Raw genomic sequence first — 23,641 nt, forward strand, 5'->3', positions numbered from 1 at the left:
ATATATATATATATATATGGTGTGTGTGTGTATGTATATATATACACACACACACACAAATTTGTAATATATAAATTTATAAAACTATACACATATATAGTGTGTATTTATATTCTTTAGCAATATATATATTTCTTTAGCAATTGTATATATATACATATATACACACTATATATATGGCTGAAGAAATAACTTTAATGCATTTAGAAAACTCAAAATCAAAATTTCCCTGCCGGCACTGCAGGGTCCCCTCCCTTTGGCTGGCCCTCCTCTCAGAACACCAAGCACTCCTGGGCACTCAAGGTCCTTCTTGCCCACATGGGGGCAGGAGGGGCACAGGGAGACCCTGCATTGTCCCCGATCATTGCAACGGTGCCCCTTGTGCCTGTCAGTCTGGGTGAAGTTGCCCCATGGGTGCAGTGGGGAAGTGGTGGGGACCAGAAGCTGAGAGAGGCCTGGCCAACAAATGGGACTAGGCTGGACTCCCTGGACATAGCAGGGATATATATATATATAAATGTTTTATATATGTAAATGCGTGTGTGTGTGTGTATATATGTGTGTGTGTATATATGTATGTTTTTATATATATAAAGATATAAACATTTAGACCCACATGACACTATTTAATTGTATAGTTAAATTGTGTCAATACCAATTAAATATAAAAGCCCATCTATGAAAAAAATGCCTTTGAACTAGTAGTTGCACTAGGAAAGATTTTTATAAGAACTGGGGCTATCATGGAATTAACTGCAATGAATAATAAAACTGAACTTTCCAGTTGCCTAAGCTTCTGCTACTTCTGAGGGGCAGAATGGCTGTCCTTAGCTGCCCAGGTGGTGGAACAGTTGAACAGGATGCTTGTAGGTCAGGGATCTGGGCTGCCATGCAGAAACTAGGATCACTATTTTTAGTCAGTACAAACAACTGAATTCTCCAAAGAGTTTCAAACTGCATAAACCAGATCCACTTCCACTAAGGTTCCTAGAAGCACCATTCAACTTGCCTAATATAGTCTTTTATCTTAGTAATTAATTGTCCAGCAACAAGTGAGAGTAACTATAGAGTTGTTATATTTGGCTATTTATTTTCCTACAGTGGGCAAATAAAAAATAAAAATTTTATTTTAAGTATTGATAGAAATAAACAGAATAGCCTGGAATTTCTTTAAGTTTCCTAAATTTTCATAAATTAACTAAATCAATGAGTTATGTTTGCTTTCAATGTACTGACACACCTTTAGCCAAACTCAGAAATGAAATATATAGTGAGAAGGGAGAGAAAATTAATTGCAGAGAAGATAAAACACTGATATATTTGAAAGACATAATTGGCCAATACAATTAGGATAGAAAATAGAGTCTCAAAATTGGATCTAAGCTAAAATGGTTCTATGAAAAAAATTTTAAAACAAGCTTTTATGGCAGGTCTAAAATGGTATATTCCTTCTAGAAAGAGTAATTTGAAGAGCCAATTAATTCATAGTAGACAGTAATCTTTGAGTTAATGGTATTTAATCAAAATGACAGGGTTTCTCTTTGAATTTGAGGGTAATGACAAATGAAACCTTAATTAGATTCTTGCCTTCCAGGAAAGAGTATGGGCCACTGGATTTTTGCACAAAATATACCATAGCTACTCACATAATTTCTTTAGTTGCTTATTTATTTTCTTCCAATTTTAAGTAATATATATACTGCTTGTTTCCCGCTTTTACAGGTAAAAGTCTGTTTCTCTGTCTATGTAATTTCCCATAATTTATTCTAATGAGGCTAGTATCATCTACAGAATACTAGAATGAATTCAATACTAAACTAAAACTTTGCTTTTATGAGATAACATGCAATTGTGAGACACATTTAGGAGTTTCCACTTAGGCAGCTTGAGATAAACTGAATATAATACATTCAAACAGAACATTAAATGAAAGAGAAATAATATAGAAATAGTAATCAGAGCTTCGTCAAGTTAAGATTAGAGATGCAGGCTTTTACACTGAAGTGAATCTACCATATTTTAGATACTTAAGAAATGTTCCCCAGTGTGTTAACCACATTTCATTGCTTAAGGTAATGCAGAGCAGGGTATGAACAAGAAAGCCTAATGTATGATTTCCAACGAGTGAGGCAGGACCTTATACATATAATGCTGTGTCCATTATAATAATAATGAACAAAGAGCTATACAAACACACTCCTTGTCAGTTTCTAACCCATACTCTGGCAGAACAGTTGGAAATAAATGCTCAATAGAGATGTCTGCTGAGTTGATGCTGACATATAAGTTCCATGTTATTGATCTACACGTGGGAAAAAAATTGAAAGGATTTTTTTTCTCTAGTTATTAAAAGTCAAGGGTCAGATGAGCTCCCTGAATGGGGCCTATTAGTCTAACTTGCCCCGGTCTAAAAAAACTGTTGGCATTAGGATAAACTATACATTCCAGAAAAGTGATTCTCAACTCTCTCCTGATTGTTACTGATGATATGTTGCAGAAGCCAGTAATTTGTTACTAATATTAAATAGTAATTTTAGTGGGTGATTTGTTTTTTTAAAAAAAAAGAAGGGCATGTTCAGGGTGATATATATGCCACCTTCTTGCATTCTAATAAGGTATGTTTTTCAGAGTAGACATCACAACAAGCTACTGGAAATAAAATACAGCCAAAAGATTATTTTATCTTAGCCACATCCAGCAGTGTGATCACACAGAGACAATGATCATGGATTTAGTTGTGGGGCAAAAAAAAAAAAAAAAAAAGGCTGAGAACTGTAATCTCAGATTGTGAAAGGGAAACAGAAAGGTCTACTGACCAGTGATTGACAATACTTCTGTTTAAAAACATGCTTTCAATCGATTTAATATTTTTCCATATTTATGCCAGGATAATTAAGATCAATTGAATAAATCTACAGAAATAAGCTCCAATTGGATTTAATTTGCAAAAAATTTAAAAGCTGCACATTGTTTTAGAAAAAAGACAGGTCAAAATGAGACAAGATTTGTATTACCAGCTTACATGTAAGAATGTCATTGAATGTTTTGAAGATAACATTTTGAGGAATGTAGAAATAACACTGAGAGGAATTTTACCACTAATTATTATAGAATATTTAACACAAATATAACCTTTAGATATGATTCATTTTTCTAAGTGAATTTGAAAGTATTTAGGTATGACTATGATAGAGTCTCTGCTACTCCCTACTGTAGGATACACATCATCAACTTCATATATTCACTATATTCCTCCTTCAGTAATTGAATTTGTCACTCCTGTTAAAAAAAGACCATACACAGATGATAAAGGATCAACCTTGTGTGGTTTCATGAAAGGCTGCTTTATGAGATTTAACAACAGATTAATGCTATAAATGCTGATGCTAAATGTAGTCCATTGAACAATCCTAAAAAGTAAAAAGACTAATTACATAAGTTGATGTTACACATGAACACAGAGAAAATATGTTCTCAGAAAAAATTAGATAACAATCTCAACATTTATATAAACTCCTGATTAAATACAACCAAGAAAAAAAGTTTAAGGGAATACATATGTTTTTTAATTTTTTCTTTTCCTGCAAGGTCTATAAATTATCTTTCACATAAGCAATGACATCATTCATTTCATTAAATAATTTATGTTTTGTAGAATGTCTGCTGAGTTTACAAAGATATGATTAGGACTATTAGAGATGCTTCCGTTGGTGGGATTCAACACCTCAAGTAAACCTATTGACATTCATGGTGAGTTGACAAGTTAACCCTTGCCTAACTGAATCATTTAGCATTTTCAAGATTACTTCCTTGTTTAGAACTTAAACTTACACTCAAAACTTGGAGGAACTGACAACAGTGGAAGGTACCAGCCATAAAATGTTGTCCATTGCAAAGCAGTAGAAATGAGTAGGAAGATTTGTGGGTGTTCCCGGGAACTCATCAGTCTCCTGTTCATTTTCAATAGGAGACTCACAAGTTCCTGCAAATGCACACAAACTTATTCTAAGCAGGAACCATTTGCAGATAAACAGCTGTTCATATTTCCTCCATTTCAAGTGAATACAGTAATCTGTTCCCCTGGAGTATCTTCAGCAGCTTGGCTGGTGCTTGTGATTCTTTCCAAACTGTTGTGGGCATCCCAGACACTAGTCACCTTCATTTATCTATTCAATAAATATTGATTGAGCATCCCTTAAGCAGGTCACTGTTCCTGTTTTAAGGATAGAGTGATAAATAATTTATCGCCTTTGGGGCAATTCTAGCAAACATTAGTCCAGTTCACTTTCAATCATGCCTGAGTCAAAGTATCAGTCTCCAATGCCAAAGGAGAGGCAGTGGCATTTAAATTTGTACTTCCTGGTACAATGGGAAGAATCTAGGAAAGGGAACTATGACATCAGAATTCTAGCCGTACTGCAGCTAAGACATAGCAGGATTTCCATGTCATGCCATTTAACATTTTTGGCTTCAGTTTTTTTTTTTATTTCTATAATTATTATTTGGGCTATTTTACTTTTCATTCTGGATATAAATGTGTGATGATGATATAATAACTGGAAACAAGAATGGAAGCATTTATAAATAAATGTAATGTTATTGAATTTGTCTTTTCTACAAAAAAAAAACTGCCTTTGTTTTGGCAATTACTGGCAATTTTAAATGTATTATTAATAACTGGCATCTTTTCTACCAGCCAACACATAAATTATTTTCTCATATAAAATAAATGGTTAATTTGTCATTTAATGGCTCCTAACATTGAAACTTATTTTTATCAGCTTTAATTTCTCCATCAGATCTCAGACTCTAGCTCTAATGTTCTAAGAAGACAGGCCCAGTTCTTGACCAGGAAGGTGGTAATCATCAAGGTAAACATTTTTCCAGGACCAGTTTTAGTCTTTGCAGTTTTTCTGAAACTTTAAGCTCTAGATAATTTTGCCTATGTTAGGTTGTTCAAATGAAAAAAATAAATATCCCACTCTCTCTTCTCCCCATAAAAAGTATGTGTATAAGCAATTATGCCTGTGTACACACATATACACACACACACAGGGTCTTTGTCCTTAAAGGTTCCCAGCTGGTAAAATGTCATGCACTCATGCTTATAGAATAGCATACAGATCCATTTATTTTACTACCGTATGCCCTTGTAAGAGATAGTATGTAAATGCTTTATTGAAGAGGTTTAATTTTCAAGCCCTATCTAGGAATTGGAAGAAATTAACTACAGGTTTTCTAGGTTTTTTGTTTTCTTTTGTTTTGGTGGGGCAAAAGAAGGGGTTTTGATCTCAGTAGACTTCTCTGTCCCTGGAGCTTGGATTTCTGTCTCTGTCTCACTGTTAAAGGACTGAGACCACATCTCCATATAATTGGGTTGTGCAGGTAAGCAGTTACTGTCTTTTCCTAAATGGGTACACACTTGTGTACCAGGGTCAGCACTGCCATGGAGCCTTGATCAAAGGGGCCTGCTTGGTATTTCATGAGGTGGAAGAAAAATGCCACAATGAATACAGCCTCAAATACTCTGATTTGTGAGTTTTATGTGGTTGAGTGTAGAAGTTTCTCCAAATGGACCCAGAGTCAGTTACTAGTATGGCAGAGGAGTTTGGAGGACAATAGAACATTCTCTCTTTAAGCTCTACTAGGACTGGGGAAGGAAGTAGACCTCATGAACAACCTCCTCACTATGTGGCTATATTAAAATCGGTGAATATCTATTTATGTAAATCATATGCTATAAAGGTTATTTGCTATTAAAGTCCCCAATTAAAATTCCAAATTGACAGTCAAGAATCCTTGAAATAGCCTAATCAAATAGGAGTATATCACCACTTTATCCAAGGAATAGGCATCCTCTAGGCAGAGGCACCATCCTGTTTTTCTTGTTTCCACACCTAGAAAATCTTCAGCAGCTAACAAATCAATTGACTAGTATATGAAATTTATATTGTAAATGAATAAATCATCAGTAACTCAGAGAACATATATTAAAACAGTTTTCTAAAGGGTAGAGTAGGTGGCTAAGTAAACGTGATACAATCATTTCCTTTATAGTGTTTGCGTTAATGTTTTACCTAATAATGAAATGTACGTTATTTGTGGCAAATGCATATCAAAGATGCAGATATACAAAGATGACAAGGAGAAACATTAAATAGCAATAAATGGTGCAAACCAAGAAACAGAGGAGGAAATGTTGAAGTAATAGTGGAGCAGTATATAAAAGTTTCGAGTTCTACAAGCACAAATCTGTATCTAACTATCACTCATAGAATAAGCAATGTATTCTATGTGTGCATCACATGATATTTAATCTCTCTGAGACTCAATTTTCTCATTTCAAAATGTGGATACTAATAGTACCTATCTCATAGTATTTTATCATTCTTATCAGCATTATTGTCATTATTGAGGGTAAGGAATGGAACATAGAGAACAAATTGAATGTTACAGCCCTGTTACTGAATTTACATATTAATGCAAAAATCTTGAAGCAGGAAAGGAATTTCTGGATAAAAAAAATCTCAAGAGTATTAGTAAAATTAACACCTAACCCATTATAATCATGAAAAATCTACTAATAACACTGTCATTATAGTGAATCTGGTACCTTTGGGTGGAGTATAGTTTCTATTTCTAGGGAACTGTTTCCATATTATTCAAAAAGTTATTTAAGATGATGAAAATTATATCCATTCCTTGTACTTCTATTAAGAGACATCATTCCTTAACATCTTTATAGCTCTTTGACAGCCTTTCTGCTACTTATTATTATCAATACTGAAATAAATTATTCAGAGAATACTGATGCAATTTATGAGGTCACAATAAAGAAAATGGTCAAAGTCACAGAAATACTAATATTTCTTACATACAGAGCAACATCTTTTAGAATGGGAATTTAGACTACATTAATACTGCAAGACACTTAAAAGTTTTTATGAGTTTTCTATTTTAAGATACTTTTTTTTAAGCACTCTTAACATTATTCATGTTACTACCTCTTTGGCTAATAAGCATTTTCTATCCTTATCCCAGTGTCTGATCTTTAGACAAACAAAATAAACTGTTAGAAATAACAAACTTGTTCTTTCTTTACAATTTTTTTACCTCATCAAATTGCTATGTTCATAAAGTATACTAAGTGGTTGAAATATGTGGAGATAAATCTGAATTTTAAAATTTGCACCCCATGCTAGACTGCATTGATGCACCTATCAAGGTTTTTGACTGGAATTATGAAAAACAGGCAGTCATAGTGTACTGAGCTCTAAGAAGTCAAGTTCTCAAGTTTGAGATTTGCTTATCCTTATTTCTCCATAGTCAATGGCACTATGCCCATACACTTTAGAGAAAATGTGTGAAGAAGAGATCATGATAAAATATGAATTTATGTATTGATTCATGCTTTCAAAGATATTTGTTTGACACTAAGTTCATAACTGATAAAAATGTTCACCAATGCAATTGTACTTTTCTTGCTTATTCTTGATACTGAATCTGACAAAAAGATTCGTGACTAGCGATAGCCACATATTTTTACTAATAATCCATATTTTATAAAACCAACAAAAACTATATATACAACTTAAAATCAAAAGCAACTTAACATGTAAATAAAAGCAATGATAATGTCATAATTAAAAAGACAATTTCTCTTGACATACTCTTACTGAAAATAATTATGCCAACTCAAAAAATTTTACTACTTGGCATAAGAAACAGCAATGATAACTGTATTGACTTTAATTCCGTTAGATACTCGTTTCTATTCTGAGTCATACTACCCTATTGAATATTATAATAAAATAGTGTTCCTTAAATAGTTTTTAATTAGTTTTAATTTGGAGAAAGAGTTTTATACTAGTACTACAATGACAAAAATGTTTAAACTTAAATTATTTTTTTAGAAAAAAAAGATTTCTGTTGAAGTATTTCATAAAAACCCCACTTAATTTTCAAAGAATTTAAGTATATCCAACCCTGATTATATCTCAAGTAGTGACAGCATATACTATAAGAAATGATTCAAAATGCTTTATGCATCTCTACCTTTCTTTTAATTAAAACAAGTTTTACATGCTTGATGCTTAAAGATCCAAATATTTTAAATGTCTACAAAAGTCTCTACCCAATCCAACAGTCTTCCTGGGAGCAAGCATTGTTAACAGTTTAACATTAATCTCCCAGAATGTTTCCATCTAGTATAATGACGTTTTGTTTGATTTTATTGCATGAATTGGGGCCATTTTACTCATTGAGTCCTGCAAATTACTTTTCACATTTCTCAATATATGATGGTCATTATACCATGTTAGGACATCTGACTATTTTTAATGGCCAACTATTTCCCATCAATGACTAGTTCCCCCTCAGCCCATTACAATGCTACAATTAACATCACTCTGAGAAAGTCTATTTATTTTAAGTATAGACTAAGTATTTCTTAGTAAAAGTCATGCGGTTTTTTAAAATATAAATTGCTAAAACCCAACAAATTATCCATCAGAAAGGCAATTTGCACCCCCAACAGCAGAGAATAACAGTAATCATTTGTCTGTGTCCTTGACAACACTGGTTATTATCATTTTATAATTTAAAAATTTTGATGGAACAAAATAATATCTTATTGTTTTTAGTTTTTTTCTGATAAGAAATATAATTGAACATGCATTAGTGTGTTCCATATTTCTATTGATTACTTGTGTGTCTTTTTCACAAATAAGTTATTCATACTTTTTGACAATTTTATTCTATATGGTTGCAGTTACATTGACTTTCAGGAGCTATTTAAAATTTTATCACGGATAATAACAATGTCTTACATATTACAAAAATTTGCTTCAAGTTTTATGCTTAAAATTAACTTTATTATGATGTCTTTCACATTATATAGTCATTTTTAAAGCTTACGTAGTTAAATATGTCAATCATTTCTCTTATGACTCAGTTTCATTTCTTGCTTAGTAGTACATTTACCACCCTAATATTAAAATACACTGCTATAGTTGCTTATTTTTTAGTTTATTTTACTTTTAGATATTTCATTTAACTAAAATTAACACTTTTATATTATGAGAAGCAATATTATTTTGCCAATGAGTAGAAATGTGTCAACTTTTACATTTTATTAAGAAATATATAATATTTGTTGATATGACAGAGTGTAGAATACAATTTCCCTTTAAAATTTATTTTAAGTTGGCAAATAAAAGTTGCATATATTTATCATGTACAATATGTTGCTTTGAAATATGTGTACATTGTTGAATGGCTAAATCAAGCTAATCAACATATGAATTACTTCACATAATTTTTTGTAGGAAGAATACTTAAAATCTAACATCTTAGTAATTTCAAGAACAAAAAACATTGTTATTAATTGTAGTCATCAAGCTGTACAATAGATTTTAAACTTATTCCTCCTATCTAACTGAAATTTTGTATCCTTTCACCAACATCTGTTACAGAAATTACAATTTTATGCCTATATGTACATGAATATCTTCAGTAATTATCTATTTTACTGACCTAGTTTCTATCGCTGTACCTGTCCCAAAGCCTTTATCATATATGTGTAAAACCTATTTGAAATTTCATAGGTCAAATACTAGTTGGGAGCTAATTACAATAATTCAAGAGAAATTTTGATGGTCTACATAGTCAAGGCGGTTTGAAAAAATAGTGCAGGTTTGATAGACATTATTGCACACTATAAAAGTCATCAGAATCAAAATGGAGAACCTAATGATTAAAAACAAACAAACAAACCTGGCAAACAGTGCTGGGAAAGGTTATCAAGAGAGGGTTGTCACATTTGTATGCCTGAGAACAAAATGATCACAAAAGATTGCAAAAACTGCAACCTTGCAAAAAGGCCATGGCAACCTTTCACAAAAAGTACTTCTTGAAGGACATCTGTCCAGAAACTGCCTGTCCACCCTCTCACTTGTATCACCTGTGTTATTAATCTTTATAGGATAATTATCTTTAAAAAATTATGTAATCCTCCAAATTTTTCCTTTAAAAACTTTTGTCTTCCTTTACCTCCCTGAATATGCACCTAATTTATAAGTGCAAACACATTCCCATTTCTGTGCCCCACTCATGAATAATACTTTTTTTGTTTGTTTTAGAGAGCCTCTCTCTGTTTGATATGTAGATTGACAGTAGTCAGAATTGACAGAACCTAAGCATTACTGGGATGTCACAGGAGGGAGAACCAAGGGAGACATCCAGATCTCTTGCTTAGTAATGGGATGATTTTTTTATGTTACTTAGATATAAGACAAAGGAGGCAGAGCAGATCTTGGGGAAAAAAAACAACTTCATTTTTTTTTTTTTTTTTTTTAATTTTGAAACATTATAGAGGTAGCTAAGTATACACACCCCATTTAAGGAAAAATCTAAGATAGAGATAAAGATTTGGAAAATATCAACATAAAGCACTAATAAAATCACAGTAGTTAATAACATTAAACGTTCAGAATGCCAAAAGGAAGATAGTCCAGTAACGAATTTTAAAGGGCTCTAATATTTAAAAGACAAGGAAGTACAGCTTTCAAGAGAGGGCACTCGACAGAAGAATGGAGGACAGGCTGAAAAGTGTGAACTGAAAGCAAAAAGAAGCAAGCATTTGCAAATGAAGAAAGATACAATGCAGGCAACTTTGTTGTGTTCATGTTAACTACTTATAAAATTAGTACAATTAAGAATATTTTCTTATATCCCATTCTAAATATGAAATTCAATTTGAGTTATCTCGTAATCTGTACCCATTTGGTACATGTGGTTTTATTTTAGTTCATGTTTTCCTGTCACTGTATTAAATGAGAATATTTTCCAATATATTATGAATTTTATCATACGTATCACTATTTCAGAGTCAAAAGACAGATGTAACTATGTATGCACAAGATGTCAGCTAGAATGTGAGCAAGAAATCTCATAATGAGAATGTTAATATACACTTAATGCAACAAGTTGCTTATAAACCTACATTGTTATCTCTATGTAATAGTGAAAATTTAGCTCTTTGTACTCAAATGCTATAAAAAAATGAAGCAAAAAGTGTATATAAAACCTTTAGCGAGAAGAGCAATTAGTTTAGCAAAAAATACACTGGTGGTGTAGTCAGAAAGACTTAGATTTGAATCCTAGTTGAATTTTTCTGAGACTCAGTCTACTCATATGTATTCATATGATACTTGTATCATACTAATATGAGAATAATATATAATAATGTAAGGATTTAAGCAATGTCATTATTTCGCCCTACCTCTTACTTTTTACATATCATCTACAGAAGTACATATCATCTATAGAAACAAATCCTCTTCTCTTTTCCATGACATACCTAAGTGTAAGAAAGGACTTCAAGGAGCAAAGATGGCTTTACAAATGAGAAGCGCTGAGAAACTTCAAATCACTAATATAAATGTCCCTGAAACTATGTTTGAATTCATTAGCAGCTTACAATACAATTATTCCTTGAAGGTATTTGTGGGTGGTGAAGAGGTCCTAAAATAAATGTTTCCATGGAAAAAAAGAAGACAGACAGTGCGAGACTAGTATTCATCTTTCTATCACAAAGATTAATGTGTTACTACATAGTTTGGTCTACAGCTATCACTAAAGTCTCACACATACCTGTGTACACTGAGCTATCAGCGTACAATGAAATTCATCTGCATTAGTAAATGGACATAGTTTATATTGGTACATAGAGGCTGAAGGAGATTACAGGGAACAGGCATAAATGTGGGCTTTTGGGGAAAGTTCCACATAGGATATGACAGAGACAATCCTAAGTTTATTCATCACATCATGTTTGATTTTTCTCCTTGATAGGCACATGGAAATCTATATATTCCAACCCTCTTGCTGGTACTATATGATGTATTTTGGTCATTGAAAACAGGTAGAGGCGATGTGCACCATTTCTAGACTGAGGCAAAGAAAAGTTCTCTGCTATCACCTGCTACCTTCTCAGCTCTGTTTTGTTGTTGCTGTTTGTTTGTCTGTTTTATCTGTTTAAGAACTGGTAAAATATATGAATTCTGGATCCAGGCTTCCTGTCTTGAATTCTGGCTCTGACATTTTTTATTAGTTATGCAACCTTCTATGCCTAACTTCCTCTCTTGTAAAATGAAAATAATAATTGTAGCTACATCACAGGGGTTATGAGGATTAATTAAAATAATAGGTATGAGCTTTTAGAGTAATGACAGCAAATAATAAACACTTAAAATGTTAGCTACTTTCATTAGTATTTCCCACTCATGAAATGTTCTATACTTTCTCCTGATTCTTAATAAATACTTTTTTTTAAAAAAGTTCCCCATAATGGATAGAAATTTGGGGTAGTTAGATTTAGTTAAACAAAAATCAAACTTTTCTAATAGTTGGATCCAATGTTAGCATCTTTCTTGTAAGCTAGTTCCTCATCACTAGAAATATTCAGAAGAGGACAAAGGATTCTGTCAAAGATAGTAAAGAAATAATTCTTTCCACAGGAGGAAGAATAAAAGTAATGACCTCTAAGTACCCTTCAAAACCTGCATTTCTAACAGTGTATACACCGTTATACTACCCTGAAGGTGACTAATATTTCAAATTACATTTTACTGAAATAGAATTGTCTTGCAATAATTGGGAAACTAATTTGAACAATCTTTAAATAATTCATCAAACTTGATTGATAATAAAACAAACCAAATCACTATGTATTAAACAGAGAGTCTGTAAAACTTTCTGTAGCAGTTATCATCCAAAATAATTGGGACTATAATGCAGTTTCTAGAAAAGATATTCAATAACACAGCAAGCCCAGAAAAAAATGATAAATGGCATGAGATATTTTACTAAGGCACTGACACTCAGAATTTAAATTTGACAGTCTATAAAATCTGTTCAAGAATGAAGAAACCCACTATTCACAGCACTATTTGCCCATGGTATAGGACTAAAGGTCTATATCGAGGTTTTCCATCAGCCAGACTTTATTTTCTGTATCTACTGGTATTAAATGAAAATACTGGCTAAATCATAGTAATTGACCCCTTTCTTTTTTAAATATGTGTTAGAAAATGCTAAATTTGATTATAAGGATAATATTTACAGGAATGGGAGTTGCTTTCTCCCTAAATACAATTGTTATTTTTTGACTTCCTGAAACACCACAATATTGCAAAATTAATGAGAACACAGACACAAAGAAGGAAACAACAGACACTGGGACCTACCAGAGAGTGGAGGATGATAGAAGGGAGAAGAACAGAAAAATAATTATAGGGTACTAGGCTTAGTGTCTGGTAATAAAATAATCTGTAACTCAAACCCCCATGACATGAGTTTACCCATATATAACAAATGTGCACATGTATCCCTGAACCTAAAATAAAAGTTAAACAAAAAAATCCCTACACTTAAATTTCTTCATTGAAATCTTTTATGGTGACGACATCAGCAATAGGTGGAGTAGGACCTCCCAGTGTTTGCCCCTCACAGAAACAGTAATTTGAACAACTATTGTTGCACAAAAATACTTTCACAAGAGCTACAAAAACCAGGTAAGAGACTATAGTATTTGGGTATATCACAGAAAATTTAAAAGATGCATTGAGGAGTAAGAAGAACAGTTTTACATCACCCGCATTGCCCCTTCCCCAAATCCTCGGCAGCACAAAGAGATACATTCCAAATGAGGGAAGAACAGAATGGTAAGTATTAGTCTCCCGACTGAGCCTTGAGACCAACATCAGTGCTGGGCTGGATCCCACAGCCTTACAATCCAGCTTTGCCTGGCTGTCTCAGTCTCCAGTGCTGCCCCAATTCCAGGCCAATCCCCATAAACTCAGGCAGTAGTCTGACCCCACAGACTCAGTCTCCAGGCCTTCTCCAGGGTTAGGCTGACCCCAGTGGCCCCAGGCTCCAGACTGACCATAGCACCAGGCTGACCCCAATGGCTCCCTCCAGACTTCAGGCTTACACAAGCAACTTGCTAGCCCTTACTAGCCCTTGCAACTGTAGCCATCAGGTCAACACCCATGGACCCAGCTGTCATGCCATACCCTGAAGATACAAGCTCTAGGCCTGCCCAAGTATCAGACTGGCCACAGAAACTACAGGTTCCTGGACCTCCTTAGGTTCTAGATCAATCCAGAGCCAGGCTGGCACACATAGCCCCAGGCTTCAGACCTGCCTAGTGCCAGGCTAGCACTCCTGGCTGAAGATATCATGCCGTATCCACTGACATGGACTCCAAGTCTGCTCAGTGCCAGGCTGGTCCCTGTTGCCCCATCGTTCCTGCCACCCCTGTGGCTCCATGCACTAGAAGACTTGGATTCCAGGCCTGCTTCAGCTCACTCTCAGTCCAGGCCCATCCCAATTAACCCAAGTGTTATGTTGGCCCCCAAGGAAACAGACTCTATGATCTCTCCTGTGTAATAAGGTCCCAGGTCGGCCCCACAGCTCCAGGACTCAGGCCAACAGACTCTCAGACCTCGCTTCTAGGCCAGCCATTACAGATACAGGCTTCAGGCTGGTGCTCATGGCCCTAGGCTCCATGCCAATCATCTTGGTTCCAGGAACCAGGCCAGTACCCATAATACCATGTACTAGATGAGTCTCATGGACCCAGGCTCCATGCCAGTCCCAGCAGCCAGCTGGCCACTGGCTCCAGGCCAGTCCCCATGGTTCCAGGCTCCAGTGGCCCCATGCCCCCACCAGTAAATCCTGGTATCAGGCCAGCCCCTATGGACCAAAACTCCAGGACAGTCTCTGCAGACCCAGGCTTATCTCAGGGTCTACTTAGAAGACTCATGTGTAGGCTTACTCTAGCACCAGGCCAATACCCACAGAAGTTCCTGTGGACTCAGGCTTCAGGTCAGAGTTTATGGATACAGGCTCCATCCAGCCTCAAGGAACCAGTCTCCAGACACACCACTACAGACCCAATCAAAACTTTCAGCACAGTTTACCCAGGCTCTAGGGTCATCTCTGCATACCTGGGTGCCAAGCCCACTCACCTATTGACCTTGGTACTGGGCCAGCCTGACTGATGACTACAGCAGCAAGTCCATCTATGAATCACCGCAGATAGCCTGCCCATAATCTCTGGACAAGCTGAATGATAAAGGGCTTTCCCAGACAAAGCCAGTCTGCAAAGACTGAAATGAATCCCTACTCCTTCAAATGTGAAGATACCAATGCATGGACACAAGGATCAAGAATAATCAGAGAAATATGACATACCAAAGAGACAAAGCATCAGTAGTGGACTCTAAAAGTGAAAATTTATTAACCAGCTGGCAAAAAATTGAAAAACAATTGCCTTAAGGAGTTCAGCAAACATCAGGAAGTGACCAGGAAACAATTCAAGGAAAATAATAAGTGATGAAAATGAGAAATTGGACAGAAATATTAAAATTATTTTTTAAAATCAAACATAAATTCTGTTACTTGAAAAAATCAAAGAACGAAATTTAAAAATGTAATACCATCAATAACAAAAGTGATGAAGCTGAAGAAAGAATCTGTGAACTTGAGGACAGGTTATTTGAAAATATATAGTTAGAGAAGCAAAAAAAAAATAATACAAATTAATCAATAATATTTACAGAACTTATGAGAAAGGATCAAAATAGCAAACATTCAAATTATAGTCATTAAAGAAGAGAGATACAAGAGAACAGAAAGCTTATTTAAATAAAAAGTGGCAGAACACTTTCCAAATCTGGGGAAAGATATAACCATCCAGGTACAGAAAGATCAAAGGTCTCCAATCAGATTCAATCTAAACTAGAGCAAGATATATTATAGTAAAACTGTGTAAAATCAAAGACAAAAGAAGATCTTAAAACAATAAGAGACTAAAAGCATATTATGTATAAAAAAGATTCAGTATGGCTAATAACAGATTTCTTGCCATAAACCTTATAGACCAGGAGAAAGTGGGATGATGCATTCAAAGCATTAATGAAAAAACTCCATTAAAGAATAACATATCCAGAAAAGCTTCCAATCAGAAATGAAGGAGATATAAAGACTTTCCGAGAGAAATAAAAGCTAGAAAATTCATCACCACTAGACTTGTCTAACATGAAATACTCAAATTAGTTATTTAAGCAGAAAGAAAAAAATGTTAATTAGTAACAGAAAACATAATAAAGTATAAAACTCACCGGTAAAAGTAAGCACACAAATTCAATATACTCTAATACTGTATTGTGGGTCTGTGAAATCACTTACTTCTTTAACATGAAGGTCAAAAGACAAAATTATTAAAAATAATAATAGGTAGGCCGGGTATGGTGGCTCACGCCTGTAATCCCAGCACTTTGGGAGGGGCCAAGGTGGGTAGATCACGAGGTCAGGAGATCGAGACCACCCTGGTAAACACAGTGAAACCCCGTCTCTACTAAAAAATACAAAAAATTAGCCGGGCGTGGTGGCAGGCACCTGTAGTCCCAGCTACTCGGGAAGCTGAGGCGGGAGAATGGCGTGAACCTGAGAGGCAGAGCTTGCAGTGAGCCGAGATCGCGCCACTGCACTCCAGACTGGGAGAGAGAGCTAGACTCCATCTCAAAAATAAATAAATAATAATAATAGGTACAATTATTTGTTAAGGGATACAAATAAAAATATGTAAATGGTTACATCAAAACATAAAATGTATGTGTAGGTGGTGTAATAAAAGTGTAGAGTTTTATATGTCATTAAAAATTAAGTTATCAGCTAAAAGAGCATATTATACCTATGAGATGTTTTACATAAACCTCATATTAATGACAAACAAAAACCTATACTAGATAATGCATGAATAAAAGTAAAGATTCAAAACTGCTGCTAGAGAAAATAATCACAAAGAAAGATAGCAAGAGAGGTAGAAAGGAACATTCTTACCTTACAGAGCAACAAGAAAACAGTTATTAAAATGGCAGTAGTAAATATTTACCTATCAGTAATTGCCTTGATAATAAATGGACTAAATTCTTAATTAAAAAGACACAGATAGACTGGGAATAGTGGTTCCCACCTATAATCCAGTATTTTGGGAGGCCAAGGCAGGAGGATCACTTGAGTCTAGGAGTCCAAGACCAGCCTAAGCAACATAGTGAGAAACTGGCTCTAAAATTAATAATAATAATAATAATAATAATAATGTTTCACAAAAAGACATAGAATGGCAGAATGGATGAAAAATAAGACCTCACTAAATGCTGCTTACAAGAGACTACTGTCACCTTTAAAGACACACAGACTCAAAGTGAAGAGATAGGAAAAAATATCTTATGCAAATGGAAACCTAAAGAGAGCAGGTATAGCTATGCTTATATCAGTCAAAAACTGTAACATGAACAAAAAATGTCCTCATTAGTGATCAAGTGGTCAACTCATGAAGAGGATATAAAAATTATAAATTTATATTCACTTAACATTGAAAAACCTAAATATATAAAGCAAATATTGTGAGGGGGAGATAGAATTAAATACAGTAATAGTAGAAGACTTCATTACCTCACTTTAAGCAATGAACAGAACACCTAGACAAATCAATAAGGAAACATCAGACTTAATCTGCACTTTAGACCAAATGAATCTAACAGGTGTATAGAGAGCATTCTATCCAATAGCAGCAGAATAAATGTTCTTATCAAGTAAACACAGGACATTCTTCAGCATAGATCATACGTTAGGACAGAAAATAAGTCTTAAGAAATTGTAAAAGATTGAAATTATTCCAAGTATCCTTTCTGACCACAATAGTACAAAACTAGAAATAATAACAGAATCTTGGAAAACGCAAAAATACATAGAAATTAAACATCATTCTGAACAAAAAATGAGTCAACAAAGAAATTAAGAGATATGAAAAATATCTTGAGACAAATGAAAATGAAAATAAAATATACCAAAACAGAGTTCAGCAAAGACAGTTCTAAGAAGCAAGTTTATTGCAATAAACACCTACATAAAAAATAAGAAATACATCAAATAAATAATCTAATGTTATATACCAAGGAACTCAAAAAAAGAAAGAAACTAAACCTAAAGTTAGTAGAAGAATGAAAATAGTAAAGATCGGAGCAGAAATACATAAAATACAGACTAGAAAAAAATTGAAAAAAATCAACAAAAGGAAGAGCTTTTCTTTTGAGAATGAAAATTGGCAAAACTTCAGCTAATCTAAACAAGAAAAGACAGAAGATTCAAATAAATAAAATCAGAAATGAAAGAAGAGACATTATAATTGTTACCATAGAAATACAAAGAATCATAAGAGACTACTAGAAACAAGTATAAGCCAACAAATTGGACAACCTAGAAGAAATGAATAAATTTCTAGACATAAATTTCTACCTACCAAGGCTGCCTCATGAAGAAATAGAAAATATGAACAGACCAATAATGAGAAAGGAGACTGAATCAGCCTAACACAAAGTCTCCCATCATAGGACAGCCCGGGACATGATGGCTTCACTGATGAATTCTGCCTAACATTCATTCATCATTCATTCATTCATCCATCCAGTCAGTCATTTATAGAAACATGGTCTCCCTCTGTCACCTAGGTTAGAGTGTGGTAGTGCAGTCAAAGCTCACTGTAGCCTCAAACTCCTGGGCTCAAGGAATCCTCCTACTTTAGTCTCCGGAGTAGTTGGGACTACAGGTGCCTCCTGCTACCACGCCTGGCTAATTTGTTTTTGTAGAGGTGGGGTCTTGCTATATTGCCCAGACTGGACTCAAACTGTTAGGATCAAGCGATCCTCCTGCGTTAGACTTATCAAAGCACTGGGATTACAGATATGAGCCACCAGGCTTGGCCCTACCTAACACTTAATGAAGAAATAATGCCAATCCTTCTCCAAATTTCCCAAAACACTGAAGAAGAGGGAATACTTCAAAACTCATCCAATGAGGCCTGCATTTGCCTGATACCAAAGGCAGATAGGGACAGTATAAAAAAACTTGGAGATGCTGATGAACATAGATGCAAAAATCCTCAACAAAATACTAGCAAATCAAATTCAATGCCACATTAAAAGGAACACTGTCCATGATGAAGGGGATTTATCCCAGTGATACAAGGATGTTGTTTCAGCATATGCAAATCTATAAATGTGATATTCTACATTAACAGAATGTAGGATTAAAACAATACAGTCATCTCAATCGATACAGAAAAAGCTTTTGACAACATTCAGGATACTTTTATGGTAAAAAAAAAAAAAAAAAAAAAACTCTCAATAAATTAGGTATGCGAAGGAATGTACCTCAACACAATAAAAGCCACATGTAGCAACCCCACAGCTAGCATAATACTTAATGGTGAAAAGTTGAAAGCTTTTCCTCTAATACCAGAATAAAGATTCCAACTCTTGCTACTTGGATTCAATACAGCAGCCTAGTTAGAACAATTAGCAAGAGAAAGAAATAAAAGGCATTTAAATTTGAAAGGAAGAAGTTGTTTTTGTTTGCAGACGACATAATCTTATATATAAAAAAACTAAAGACTCCACCAAAAAACTGTTAGAATAAGCAAATTCCATAGGGTTGCAGAATCAAAAGCAACATACGAAAATCTATAGTGTTTTTATACACTAACAATGAACTCTCCAAAAAAGAAACCAAGAGAACAATCCTATTTAAAATAGATACAAAAAAAGTCTTAAAAATAACTGAATAAATGAATGGCCTGTACACTGAAAAGCATAAAATATTAATAAAAGAAACTAATGATACAAAATAAATAGAAATATATTTTGTGTTTATGAGTTGAAATAATTAATACTGTTAAAATGTGCATACTACCCAAAGCAATCTACAGATTTAATGCAATCCCTATTCGATGACATTTTTCACAGAAATAGAAAAAACAATACTAAAATTTGTACGATAGCACAAAAGACCTGGAATAGCCAAAGCATCTGAACCAGTAGGAATGAAGCTTACTGGCATAAGAAACAGACACATGACCAATGAAATACAATAGAGAGCCCAAAAATAAACCCACGCATTTACAGTCAATTGCGTTTCAGCAGAGTTGCTAAGAACACACAACGGGCAAAGAACGGTCTCTTCACTAAATGGTTTAGGGAACACCCAGTGTACACAAGCAGAAAAAATGAAATAGGAGTTATATTTCACATGATATATAAAAATCAACTCAAAATGGATTAAATATTTTAATTTAAGATTTTAAATATAAAACTGCTAGAAGAAAATAACAAGCTCCACACCATTGGTCTAGGAAACAATATTTTGGACACAATAAAAATGCATACCCTTTTAGTATGAAGCACAGACAACTAAAGCAAAATTAAAAAAAAAAAAAACTGAATTACATTAAACTGAAAAACTTCTAAACACCAAAAGAAACAATCAACAGAATGAAGAGAAAACCTATAGAGTGTGATAAAACATTTGCAAACTATACTGTGATAAGGGGTTCACATTCAAAATATATCCAAACTTCAAACAACTTAATAGCAAGAAAAAAAATGATGTGACTAAAATCAGGAAAAATACCTGTACAAATAATTATCAAAAGAACATATAGAAATTGACATTTTTATTAAAAAGCTCAATATTACTAATTATCTGGGAAATGCTAATTAAAATAGTGATGATATTTTATGTCTACATGTAAGAGATAAATCATACCTGTGAGAATAGATGCTATAAAAAAGATGAAAGTTAACTAGTGTTGTTGAGAATGTGGACAAAAGGGAACTCTTTAACACTGTTGGTGGCAATGTAAATTAGTATGGCTATTATAGAAAACATTATGAAAGTTTTTCAAACAGTTAAAAAGAACTATCATATGATCCAGCAATCCCACTTCTGGTATACATCCAAAGCATATGAAATCAGTATGTTGAAGAGATATCTGCACTTCCATATTCAGTGCAGCACTACTCACAAGAGCGAAGATATGGAATCAACCCAAGTGTCCATTAAAGGATGAATAGGTAAAGAAAATGTGTTATATATAAACAATGTGTTATACATAAACAATGGTATACTTTTAAGCCTCAAAAAAGAAGGAAATCCTTTCACCTGCAACAGCACAGAAGAACCTGATAGTATGTTAACTGAAATGAGTTAGGCACTGAAAAAGAAATAGCACATGATCTCATCTAAATATGGGATCTAAAAATGTTGAACTCATAGAAGCAGAGGGTAGAAATGGTGGCCAAGGGGCTCTAGGTGGCAGGTTGGGGAGACATGGGTCAAAGGATATGAAAGTTCATTTAGATAGGAGGAATAACTTAAAGATATTTATTGTACAATATGACTATAGTTAATAACAACGTATTATATTTATGAAAATTGCTATGAAAATAGATTTTAAGTTTGATCACTACAAAAAACAAGTATGTGAGTTAATGTATGTGATAATTAGCTCAATTTATCCTTTCCAAATATATACATATTTCAAAAAAATACTGTACATAATAAACACACATATTTTATTTATAAATTAAAATAATTAATTTAAAAGGAAAACAAATATATTTTATTAAAGTAGATATAGTAGATATCCTGGCAATGATTATTAAGTGAAAAAGCTTCATTCACATAATAAGGTTGTAACAAATGTGTATTGCCTTCTAGATGGTCAGATAATGCCAAATGCAGAAAGGGTATCTGATCAGTACAACCCATCTACAAAAGTCACCAGGATTATATAACATCTACCAGAGAATTTAGAAAGAAATATAAAATGAAATCCTGCTCCATTCTGATTATTGTGATTCTATTAATTTTGTTCCCCTAACAAAGTGATCATCTTAAATATGAAGGGATGCAAAAGATGTATAAAGTAATTTCTCACTCCTAAGGAAGTTTTACCACTGGGAAACAATATATACAGAAAATGCAAAACAATACAAGGTACTCTCTGAAATCAAAAAACTTTCATATTCTAATTCATGCAAGGTGTGTGGTCCTCATTAAAAAAAATTCTATCATATTTGCTTTCTTTTACCTAACCCACTTTGGAAACTAATACAGAGCAGAACAAAACCCACCTAAAGCAAATTTTATAAGTGCTGACTCACATGTATTAAAGTTAAGGGAGCCTGATTAATAATTATTTTGTTGCAATCTACATCATCAAGTATCTTTTTTTCATGACTCCCATTTCTGGTGGAATGGCTGATGTTATGGAGCTCTTGATTTCCTATGATCAGTCTATCACGGTAATCAGGCCTGTAAAGTTAATCTGCATGATTAAATGTCCACATGAATTAAAGACAAAAGCCATAGAAATAGATGAAATGGCAATGTCAACATTAAGTGAAATGGTCAAGGAAGACTTTATGAAAGAGATGAAAACTGATTTTTTGTGCCTATGAGAATGAGTGTGGCTGAGCATAGCTATTCACACAGTGGAAAGTAGCAAAAGCTACTCACACAGTGGAAAGTAGCACAGAAGAGAAAGTAGAGTAGAATAAAAAGGGGTCTTTCACTCTTAAAAAAATTTTTTTTTGGCAGGTGGTAAGGAAACTGACCAACAGTAGTACTAGATTTCTAATGAGAAGTAGAGGGAGAGAAGTGATAACATATTATTCCTATGAATGCCCTGGCAGACAGTGCGAAGCAAGTAGACAATTTCTGAATGTTGTTGCGAGATGATGAAAATCGTATTTAATAAGACCACTCTGAAAGAAATACACAGGATGGATGATAGCAGGTAAACAGGAGGAAGAGAGACCATTTAAGAAGTTATGTCAATTATAACATTAAATGCATTTTGAAATGAGAAGGGGCCAGAATTAATGACAAACTATTGATGAATGTACACAAAATGAAGCAGAGATGCATGAGGATGTTCCTACCAGGGTGACCAGAGAAATGAGGAAATAGTTGATATGGGGCTAATGGAAAAGGAACTACTTCTTGAAGAAATTGCATTCAAGATGACTGTAGAACTTCTAAATTAAAGTGGCCTTAGATTTCTGAAAATGAAGTTCAGTAATTTAGGGGCAACTACAGGTAACAGATAAATGAACACCCAAAAGTGCACAGATTTATTGAAATGGGAAAAGCTATAAGAAAAGATGTCTGAGGGATATAGGTTTCCTCAGCATTACTTAGTACCAAAATATATTTAGGTATAATTCTGGCTTAAATGTTGCTTTTGAATTTATTAATCTATTTGATATTAGCACTTTTTAGCTTCCCATCTTCAATCATGGGAAGCTATACACACACACACACACACACACACATACAACACTTGTCAAGCAGGTTGCACTGCTGTGATAGTACAATCAAAGGCATGGTATGTTTTCTGCTGAATGATATATAACTAAGTGTGCTAGGGAAGGTCTATAGCTAATATGGAGCAGATATCTGGTGACCTCTTTCACATTCTCCAGAAAATCAATTTTATTTTATTGTAGTGGAAATAAGTTGCTGTGAAATGATCATCAAATTTTATAAGACTGATTATTTCCTCAATAAGAACTATTGCTCTCTCAAGTAAAAAGTGATGCTGGAGAAAACAAATAACAATACCATGTTGGCTGACTGTCCTCTTTCAGTTCCATAATAAAAATTCAGGAAATCATTTATGTTCAAAGGAGCAAAAAATAATTCACAGAAAGAAAATTCTATTTTAAAAGTT

This window comes from Rhinopithecus bieti, unplaced genomic scaffold, assembly GCF_001698545.2.
Source record: "Rhinopithecus bieti isolate Rb0 unplaced genomic scaffold, ASM169854v2 scaffold_2572, whole genome shotgun sequence".
NCBI lineage: Eukaryota > Metazoa > Chordata > Mammalia > Primates > Cercopithecidae > Rhinopithecus > Rhinopithecus bieti.